This window comes from Schistocerca cancellata, chromosome 7 (genome assembly GCF_023864275.1).
Source record: "Schistocerca cancellata isolate TAMUIC-IGC-003103 chromosome 7, iqSchCanc2.1, whole genome shotgun sequence".
Lineage (NCBI taxonomy): Eukaryota > Metazoa > Arthropoda > Insecta > Orthoptera > Acrididae > Schistocerca > Schistocerca cancellata.
In genome coordinates this window covers 286012661-286024679 of record NC_064632.1, presented here as the reverse complement: position 1 = coordinate 286024679, position 12019 = coordinate 286012661, and positions in this window count along the sequence as shown.

Sequence of the window (12019 nt, the reverse complement as noted above, 5' to 3'; positions counted from 1 at the left end):
TCACTTCAAAGACTTTGTAAAAACGCGTTCAGTTATTCATAAAGAACTTTGGCAGTTACGAATAGTAACAGGAAATTATTGCATTTCATAGCAAATGAAGAACGTTCTGTGGAGTACATAAAACAGACTTTTTATGTTCGCGCATGTAAACTGTACTTGCATCGGATATGATTGCTTTGGTTACACATAAGCGCAGAAGATAAGCATCATCAATTTTTTTAGCTATAAAATGCTATTTATGTATTGTAAGGATGTAGAATACTCAGTGGAATAACACTGAACGGTATGCGGTTCTAATTATGTGCAAAACAAACACACAAACAAAAAACAAAGAGAATTCGTCGGCACCCACTTTCTCTCTCACACTTTCATTTATGTTTCTCTCTTTACGAATGCTACCAATACAATATTACTGGTAATACCGTCATTAACTACGTCATTTATCTTTTTTACCGAAACATCTGTTTTGGTAGAATTGAACCTTACCAAGGATAGATTCGTACGTGTGTTGATGTGGTGTGTGTACTGTAAGACCTTCGGTACACATACCATCAGATTATTTGACTTGTCGCTCTAGTGAAGTAGGCAAGTGTCACCAATATGTCTCATGGTCTTATCGTGGCGTGTTTATCTTTTGCCGTTAGGTCAGACGATAGAAATGCCACTTGCATGCTTAGAGTAGCAGGTTGACGGTGACCAACTTTAAACAGAACTTGATTAATTTTCACACATATTTATTAAAATAATAACAATCATAAACCTTACTTAACTTGATTCTGGATGCTATTTACAATTGACAATCTGAAGTTCCTTTGGACTTGGTACGTTAATCTTATTCTCACATGTCTCTGATACTTGACAAAGTGTCTATGCAGTTATCTTCATGGCTATGAACAGAAATATGATAATCTTATTAGGCGCAGACAAACTTGACTATAGACTAATGCAGACCAACTCATCGGAGGTCTGTACACTCATTATAATACCTCGAGCGTTCAGGTATCACTGCGCGAGTGTGATCCACGAGGAGAAAAGGTTCTATGTTAGCAACAATCTCATTGGCTGCGAGACATGTTAATATGCGGATCGGCGGAAGCAGAATTTGGTCCGTCTCTAAGACAGCGCCACGTCGTAGTGCGGAGACGGACGAGCGCTGCGCCTGCGCTGTTGTGCTTAGCGGGGCGAGTTCTATTGGGAAAGCTGTGTACACGCTGACTACGCGGAACTATGTACACAACAGTTGATCTATTTTGCCTTCCATAACGACGAGATGACCAAAGGTTGACACGAAAACAGCCCCCATAACTTAGCACTAACTCCTCCGGCTTGAAAAGCCGTATAACCCATCGGCCATCTGTCCGATGGAGTTTAAAACGTTATTCATCTGTAAAGGTCACCTGCCGCCATTCAGTTAACGTATAGCTGCTGTATTTGCGTGAAAATTGCAGTCCTCGTCGCGATGAACAGCAGTCAGCATAGGTGCATGAACCAGATGCTTCCTGCAGAGGCTCACACACAGCAAAGTTCGCTGAACGGTTGTTGAGGAGACACTTTTAATAATCCCTTCAACCATGTGCGTGCGTGGGGAGAGGGGGTGGAGGCTGGGGGAGTCAATTGCTCAACGGTTCCACGTCTCTTCACCCCAACACATCTCCGCAGCAGTCGTTCTCTGCTGTCATCTATGGCCCGTGTGCACCATAGAGGCCTCGGCGAAAGTTTTGGAAAGACATTATGCCATGCACGGTACACATTACCACAGCGGCGTACGAACCGTTTACATACCTAACTGTTTCGGAAACTTTTCCACCCCTGTCCCGAAAAGCAATCATAATGCCGTTCGGGCGTCAGACAAATCGCTCCGTTTCCACATTAGTACAACGACTGCACTGTTTTTCAGCGTTCCTCCGAAACGGTTTGTATACTTTTTCCCTGCTAATGCTACCACATGCCGTCTGTGAGTAGTTATTGCACGTTGACGGCGAACATATGCGGGGCTCACATAATGACCGGTCCGTGTAGCAGTACGTAGTGAAACGTCCCCTTAGAAAAATTTATGAATGACAGTGCTGGAAAACCTCTACGTTATTTGATTTTCAAACAGCTCAGCAAAACTGAACGTACTCAGACAATTCTCTCTTTACTTATTCTGATCAACACTAAACTGACACACAACATTCTTTTTAGCGAAATGCAATCTGACTTTCAATAATCCCTACAAAAGTATGGTCCTGACTAACAATAACCTATACTTTTCATGAATCACTCACTCACAAAAATCTTCGCTACTCGAACTACTGCAATACAGCGAGCGCCAATACTGCCAGCTAAATAAAAGATTCTGACTATGGAAGGCACTAACTACTGATAGCCACAGTTAGCAAATGAAAGATTTTGATACAGAACAAACATTGTATTTACCTTAATAATGTTCAAAAATCCATTTCATGATATCCAGTCTTACAAACTTCCTCATTCTAACAGACAAATGTCCATAACTTCCGCTCTCAAAACTCTGCCATCTCTCTCCCCACATCCACCACTGCTGGCGGCTCACCTCCAACTGCGCAATGCTACATGTTTCTCACATCCAGCTGCCCAACACTACAATAGCGACTATTCCAACAATGCCAACCAGCCACAGACTGCACACAGCACAGCCAGTGATTTTCATACAGAGCGCTACGTGGCGTTACCAATATAAAAACCTAAACAGCTTACTTACAGCAGTAGTGTGAGAAGAATCGAGTAAAGCGGGAACTCAGTAGAGACATTAAGGGGAGGTTTACTATTTTTGGCCCGAAAAAAGCATATTCTTTGAGAATTTTTTCTTGGGATATGTTATAGATATCCATGTCAAATTTGGTCAAAATGTTTATTGATATTTCCTCTACCAACAGAATTTTTTCCCACCGGAAACGTCGAAGAGTAAAGGCGGAAGTGCCATCGGAACGAAACAAAATTTCGATGTAGACCTCCACGCGCGGTATATCACAGGTCAGCCGGCTCGTCTGAAATCAAAACTGAGTTGATGTTAGCGAAGAATATAAGATTCTTTAGGAGTTGTAGTTCGCTTAATTCCACCTTAGGAAACAAACTGGCGGCCATTAGAAAAAAATATGGTTTTTCCATCGATTTTTCGACTTCGTCGGCCAAGTAAAAATATTTATAGTTGATGGATTGGAATAAATGTGGTAAAACTCCCAGACAATTTAGTTAACTTCGTCGTAAACAAAGAATCATTACCGTACCGCGCGATACAAAAAACGCCATTTCGAGAAAAAACGCGTTTGAAGTTTTGACTACATATAAATGCAGTATTATGCAACGTAGTTCAATGTGCTATTCCGGGTCCATAAAATAGTCCTTCCTCTTCCTCACAGAGGCGTTCTGCTCTGTATGGGCCATCCTGCGCTGCTCCACAGCGGCTCGTACGGCCGGTGACAAGCGGTTTTCGGCCGCTTGAATCCGGCGATCGTCCGAATGCTTGGCGAACTGCGTCGAATAGAGTCCCAGGGTGACGTCCATCGTTGTCATGGTCTTCAGAATTGCTAAATACCCTTCGCTGAAGCTGCTCACAGCCAGGAAAGTCGCAACCACCACAGTTTTCCCACCAGAATGCAAATGTTTGGGGGCTAACTTCCAAACACACGCGTTCAAACTTTCATATGAATTTTGTGTGTTTCCTCCCAAGCACCGGTACAATAACTCGTCCTCGAAAGAAAGAAACTGGTGCGTGAAAAAGGCCGATTTCAGACAGGTGCATTTTTTTGTTCAACTCCGAATAACAAACATTTCCGTTCCGTATTCGGAAAAACCGTTTCAGGGGTGGATTCTAAACACTTTTATGGATCCAAAAATGCAATATAAAAAAGTCGATTTTTTCAACGAAAAGATAGTAAACCTCTCCTTAATGGTTCTTCGCATCAAGTAACTCAAAACAGAGGTCACAGTGAATGGTTGGCATCTTGTTTGGCATGGATGACTTAAAGATAGCAGTTATAAGAAAGGTACAGCTTGAAGCAGCAGGCGATGAGTGTGCCAGATAGCGCATTTCACGGCCAGGGACTCGCAAAGTAGGGAACGGCTGCTGATGACGTCACGAAGATCGCGCGAGGTTAGCAGCCGCGCCTGCGGACCAAGGACATGGGGCCGAGCAGCCGACTGCAGGGACGCCCTGTGTCTGCCGTGCGCAACTTGCGGCGCCTACAGTCGCCGTTATCGCTTCCCCGCTGCCCCTTGGCCAGACAAACTTCAAACACGCACGGCTTGGCGTCTCCTCTCCCACCCCACCCTCTCACCGCCAGCCGCCACTTTTCAGCGGACACGCAGCGTCGTCATGTCGGCGTTTCTGACAAACGTATGGCCAAAGTATGCCGGAAAAGGTAAAAATAAAGCCTTTTTTCGTATCTGCAGACCCTTCGATAACACTTACTACTTACGCCTAGCATTATTGCAGAATACGGTGGCCGACGAGCAGTGACCAATTTTCGTCAGAAGCGCCGGTCGATTACATTCGTCTGTTTGGAAGGGTGGCCGACACTGTTTGCTCGCTTTCGGCCTGTCGACGACACTCTGCGACAACAGAATACAGGCGTACGCCCTGCAGTCTTTTTCAAACGATATGACAGTAACTACCCGGCAAAAAATTTCACTGTTACTTTGCTTATAGCTATATATGAGCTTCATGATAACGAGCCCATCAAAAATGGTCATAGTTATTGTGATATTTGCATTTAAGTAAGACACTGCGCGCAATTTGAAAAAGCTTGCTATGAAAAATTTGCGTCCGCATGATCTTAAGTTTGATTCATATTACATAATATGTTGCTGCATATGAAAAGTGTTGGCAGAAGAGCCAACACTGTGTTGCTAGAGGAGGCCGAAATGCACGCGTTTAATTACACGCTGACTGGCGTGAGGTAAGGGAATTAATAGTAGCAAATAAAGTACGTAGTTGATATAATACTTAACTTTAATCCACAATTGGTGTACATCGCTCTTGGCGGTACATGTTATAATCTCAATATCAAATGCTATAGCGCCTTGCTAGGTCGTAGCAAATGACGTAGCTGAAGGCTATGCTAACTATCGTCTCGGCAAATGAGAGCGTAGTTGTCAGTGATCCATCTCTGGCTAAGTCGGCTATACAACTGGGGTGAGTGCTAGTACGTCTCTCTAGACCTGCCGTGTGGCGGCGCTCGGTCTGCCATCACTGACAGTGGCGACACGCGGGTCCGTTGTATACTAGCGGACCGCGGCCGATTTAAAAGCTACCACCTAGCAAGTGTGGTGTCTGGCGGTGACACCACATGAAGTTTAGCCAAGATACTGAATTTCCCTTCAGACATCGATGGAGGTCTCTGTCTGTTACCAGTCTCGAGAAAATAGATCCGATGAAGCATACCAGTGACAAAGCCAGAATAAAATACACTACTGGTCATTAAAATTGGTACACCAAGAAGAAAAGCAGATGATAAACGGGTATTCATTGGACAAATAAATTATACTAGAACTGACATGTGATTACATTTTCACGCAATTTGGGTGCATAGATCCTGAGGAATCAGTACCCAGAACAACCACCTCTGGCCGTAATAACGGCCTTCATACGCCTGGGCATTGAGTCGAACAGAACTTGGATGGCGTGTACAGGTACAGCTGCCCATGCAGCTTCAGCATGACACAACAGTTCAGCAAGAGTAGTGACTGGCGTACTGTGACGAGCCAGTTGCACGGTCACCATTAACCAGACGTTTTCAGTTGGTGAGAGGTCTGGAGAACGTCCAGAAAGGCCCGTACAGGACCTGCTATATACGGCCGTGCATTATCCTGCTGAAATGTAGGGTTTTGCAGGTATCGAATGAAGGGTAGAGCCACGGGTCGTAACACATCTGAAATGTAACGTCCACTGTTCAAAGCGCTGTCAATGGGAACAAGAGGTGACCGAGACGTGTAACCCATGGCACCCCATACCATCACGCCAAGTGACACGCCAGTACGGCGATGATGAATATACGCCTCCAATGTGGGTTCACCGCGATGTCGCCAAACATGGATGCGACCATCATGATGCTGTAAACAGAACCTGGATTCATCCGAAAAAATGTTTTTCCATTCGTGCAACCAGGTTCGTCGTTGAGCACACCATCGCAGACACTCCTGTCTGTGATGCAGCGTCAAGGGTAACCACAGCCATGGTCTCCGAGCCGATAGTCCATGCTGCTGCTAACGTCGTCGAACTGTTCGTGCAGATGGCTGTTGTCTTGCAAACGTCGCCATCTGTTGACTCAGGGATCGAGACGTGGCTGCACTATCCGTTACAGCCACGCGGATAAGAAGCCGGTCATCTCGACTGCTAGTGATACGAGGCCGTTGGGATCCAGCACGGCGTTCCGTATTACCCTCCTGAACTCACCGATTCCATATTCTGCTAACAGTCATTGGATCTCGACCAACGCGAGCAGCAATGTCTCGATACGATAAACGGCAATCGCGATAGGCTACAATCCGACCTTTATCAAAGTCGGAAACGTGATGGTACGCATTTCTCCTCCTTACACGAGGCATCACAACAACGTTTCACCAGGCAACGCCGGTCAACTGCTGTTTGTGTATGAGAAATCGGTTGGAATCTTTCCTCATGTCAGTACGATGTAGGTGTCGTCAACGGCGCCATCCTTGTGTGAATGCTCTGAAAAGCTAATCATTTGCATATCACAGCATCTTGTTCCTGTCGGTTAAGTTTCGCGTCTGTAGCACGTCATCTTCGTGGTGTAGCAATTTTAATGGCCAGTAGTGTACCCACAACATAGCAGTATTTGGGATCCGTACCACGTCGGATTAATGAAAGACATTGAAGCAGTACAGAGGCGGTCTGCTGTGTCTGTTACCGGTCGATTCGAACAACACGCATATGTTACCGAGATGCTTCCGGAAGTCAAATGGGAATCCCTGGAGAGAAGGCAAAGTTTCTTCTGTGGAACGCTATTGAGAAAAATCAGAGAATCGGCATTTCAAGCTGACTGCAGGACGATTCTACTGCCACCAACATATATTTCGCGTAAGGACCAAGAAAATAAGATACGAGAAATTAGAGCTCATACGGTGGCATATACTTCGTCGTTTTTCACTTGCTCTACTATGCGATGGAACAGGAAATGAAATTCTACTATTGGTACAGGATACCCTCCGCCACACACCGTATGGTGGCTTGCAGAGTATGTATATAGATATATACATGTAGAGAAGAAGACTACTGCGTAGTTCCTTGTGGATTATATATGTAACTGTTGATTATTTATTCGCTGGGATCGATCTTGACCACGTTAATCTTTGGTTCCATTTAGCAGTGTGCTTCTTTCATTTTGTGCACTAAATTCCTAAATTCTTTCTGGGTGGGTCTCATTTCAGTCCTCTGTCTACGGTACTCCGTGTCTTGTATTCGGTTGCTCGCCTAGATTTCTTCCGTTTGCCTCTATATTGCTACAGAAGTGATATCTGCACGATCCTCTTCTCTAGTGCTTCTCAATTGTTAGCGGTTTTGGCCTGAACGTAGAAAAAATCATCTTTTCAGTCAGCCTGTTTCCGTCCATTCGTTTGAGGTGGCCATAACATCGCGCCCTTCTTCTGCAGATCACTTCGGTGAACTTTTCAGTCAACGAAAAATCCTTGTTGGATCTTTTTTTATGGTTGCCGTTATTGATGTTTGCTCACAGTATTCTTATAATGATTTTGCGCCCCTTCTTCTCCAGCTCTTCGAAGTGTTTTTTTACCGCCATTTCCGGGACGTAGTATGGCTGCACACGAAACTACTGGTTTCTGAACTGCTGTATAACGTACCGTAACCTAATGTTGTGAGACTTTTTTACCGTGATGTTTGGTAGGCTGTCTCAAGTTGACGCATTCGTTTCCAAAGTTGCTTTTTATTCCCCATCAAATGCTTCATTTTTCTTCTTCATTAGGTACAATCCACGTATTCCACAACCCGAGCGAGGGAGCGGTGAGGATAGCACTCTGGACTCGCATTCGGAAGGACGATGGTTCAAATCTGCGTCAAGCCATCCAGATTTAGGTTTTCCGTGACGTCCCTAAATCGCTTATGGTTCCTTCGAGAGGGTCCTTAGACACTGGGAGTTTGCACTTCGTCTCAAAAGACGTTAGACTAGAATCTTCCTTCCATGTTTGTATTTCACCAAGAAGCCACTACACTTCTAGTTGAACATTCCTCGTCTACAGCATAGTTATTTATTTATTTAACCTGACCAGTTTAGCACTTTCAGGTCGTCTCTGATGTCCAACATGGGTTTACAGTTATACAGGTACATTGTATAATAATATTTTTAACATCATGAATAACAACAATAACGATAGTAAAAGAAGTTTTACCATATTTATTGCTCTTTCGAAACTTCCTGGCAAGGGAGTCTAACCTCGAATTTCACCCACACCCCACCCCCTCACAGCCTCACTTCCGCCAGTAACTCATGTCCTTCCTTCTACACTTCGTTCTGGAAACATTGCTTATCTTTCAAGAGATTAGCTAATTGGCTGTCTCTGAAGCCGATAACATGATTCAAAGGTTCTGTATTTTGATGTTACTCTGATGTATGACTAAGAATTTACTCGTAAATCAGGAAATTATCATGCACTGGAAACAGTTTTTCTTTTCTTTAAATTTAATCTTAACCTCATCTTTATTAAAAACTTGTCGATGCAGTACATGTATCAACTTGTTTTACTTTGTATTTCACCATTCCCTTTTACCTTGTATAAACATACTGCTAGTACAAATACACAACGGTTTATCTGTAACAACAGAGGCATTTCCTTTCTCGGTATAAGACCAGGAAAGTTCACTAAGCGTCAATGTCTTGCGTTCGAGCGACTCTAAAACTATGACAGTGCCCATTTGACCTCCTTTGTCGGAACTAATTACTATAATAGCCGTCCAGTATTGATCACATACAATTTCGAATTGATTCACTGTAAAATGAGTTCCAAAAGAAATCCGTTGGAATTCGATTACTCGATAAATAGTACAATTCTCAAGGCTGTCAATTCAACTAAGTACCTGGGTGTTAAAATTACGAACAACTTCAGTTGGAAAGACCACATAGATAACATTGTGGGGAAGGCGAGCCAAAGGTTGCGTTTCATTGGCAGGACACTTAGAAGATGCAACAAGTCCACTAAAGAGAGAGGTTACACTACACTCGTTCGTCCTCTGTTAGAATATTGCTGCGCGGTGTGGGATCCTTACCAGGTGGGATTGACGGAGGACATCGAAAGGGTGCAAAAAAGGGCAGCTCGTTTTGTATTATCACGTAGTAGGGGAGAGAGTGTGGCAGATATAATACGCGAATTAGGATGGAAGTCATTACAGCAAAGACGTTTTTCGTCGCAGCGAGATCTATTTACGAAATTTCAGTCACCAACTTTCTCTTCAGAATGCGAAAATATTTTGTTGAGCCCAACCTACATAGGTAGGAATGATCATCAAAATAAAATAAGAGAAATCAGAGCTCGAACAGAAAGGTTTAGGTGTTCGTTTTTCCCGCGCGCTGTTCGGGAGTGGAATGGTAGACAGATAGTATGATTGTGGTTTGACGAACCCTCTGCCAAGCACTTAAATGTGAATTGCAGAGTAGTCATGTAGATGTAGATGTAGATGTAGAAAATGAAATTTAACTCTACCAGCAAGAGCTGATTCTTATAGCCACTTATAATATTATGGCATTGACAATGAGATCTAATAATTAAGTCCTACATCGTGTAATGTTGGGCTGCAGGCTTCTGTTATCTGTACGTACAGGTGTTACGTAAGCGTTTTCAGTACGAATCTTTCATGCGGGGTGCGTAGCGTACGGTGTTTCGAAATTTCCTGGTAGATTAAACGACTTGTTGGACCAAGAATCCTACACGAACTCTTGACTTTCAGATACAATTTTTTTTACTACTGTAGAATAGGCCACATCGTCCACACAGTCATTTTTGCAATGACTGTGAGGACGATGTGGCCTATTCTACACCTTATTTTAGATCTATGTGACGATGCTGTACTAAGTATATTTATATCTTCTGACGATGCCATTACGGCCTTATCACTTTAGGACATGGTGTAGAAAAGATCTGAGGATGGTCTTTACTGACTGAAACCGGTCATCGTCAAAAGAATTGATACTGTGATCAAAGACTAGAATAAAAAACATATGATTTTCTTCTTATTTTAAATCGCTCATTAGTATTACCCCGAAATATGCGTTAAGACAATAAAAACGACACACGACTAAGGAGTTTTCCGAATGGGGCGGATAAAAACGATGCACGACTAAGGAGTTTTCCGAATGGGGCGGAAATCGCTAGAGGTGATGCATATGTACAGACAAGAAAATCATTGCAATTAAAAAAAAATTGGAAGGAAAAAGAGCTTCACAAATTGAGCAAGTCAATAACGCACTGGTCCACCTGTGGCCTTTATGCAAGCACTTGGCATTTATTGATAGAGCTGTTGAATGTTCTCCTGAAAGATATCGTACCAAATGCTGCCCAACTGGCGTGTTAGATCGTCAAAATCTCCATGTGGTTAGAGGGCTCCATGTGGTTAGAGGGCCCTGCAAAAAATGGTTCAAATGGCTCTGAGCGCTATGGGACTTAACATTTGAGGTCATCAGTCCCCTAGAACTTAGAACTACTTAAACCTAACCTTAAACCAAACCTAAGGACATCACACACATTCATGCCCGAGGCAGGATTCGAACGTGCGACCGTAGCAGTCGCGCGGTTCTGGACTGAAGCACCTAGAACCGCTCGGCCACAACGGCCGGCAGAGGGCCCTGCACGTAATGCTCCAAATCTCCTCAACTGGGAAGAGATTGGGTTACCTTTCTGGACAGGGTAGGGTCTAGCAAGCACGAAGCAAGCAGTAGAAACTCTCGCCGTGTGCGGGCGGACATTATCTTGTTGAAATGTAAACACAAGATGACTTGCCATGAAGGGCAACAAAAGGGGCCTCAGAATATCGTAGACGTGCCGCTGTGCTGTAAGGGTGCCGCAGATGAAAACCAAAGGGTTCCTAGTATGAAATGAAATGGCACCCCAGACCACCACTCTTGGTTATCGGGCCGTATGGTGGGAGGCAGGCAGCTATCCAACTGCTGTCCAGTGTGTCTCCAGACAGGCCTACACTGGTCATCGGGGCACAATTCGAAGCGGGACTCATCACTGAGAACTATTCTACTCCAGTCAATGAGATTCCAGGCCAAATGTACCAGGCATCTCTACAAACGGGATTGTTGGTGTACAGAGGTCAATGGTAGTTGACGCAACGGCCGCCGTGAGATACTCCACCTTTCTGCGAGCCGCCTACTAACGCTCTCTGAGGTCACTGAAACACCAGTTAAACGTCGGATCGATGATAATGACGAGTCGGCGGCTCTGAGCGCCTCTCTGACGACTGCTTGTCCTTTCGTTCTGTCGTCTCTCTAGGTCGACCGCTTCCTTCTTGCGCGCTGCACGCGCCCATGACTCGGCTGTTTCTGCCAACATCGTCGATTAGTAGCATCGCGATTAGCCGATTACTCAAGCCGACTTCTTTGAGCCCAACTACACGCCCTGTCACAAATGCTGGCATCTGCGTATATTGTTCACGCTTCTGGCTGTGAGTTATAGTTACGTTACAACTCAGTACACAGAAGGAAATTCGCGAATACTTCATGCCCTGATATCGACATGTCCCCTGTTACCAACCTTGCCAGGTGAGCGTTCAAACTTCGCTGCAGCTTCATACATTCTCCATCGGCGGCCAAAATTTGCGTTTCCCTTCGATACCTGTTTGTGATCAATTTGTATAACTCGTTCGTGTTGTATTTTCTTCTTCTTTTTTTGTCTTAGAGTATAGTTAAATAATTTTAAATTCACATGATGTTCACAACTAATCTTCTAAGGAGATACTTTTTTTCTCTCTCTTTGCATTAGGCATCATCTTCCACGAGAGTAGATGACAGACTCCGCGTTATGCAGT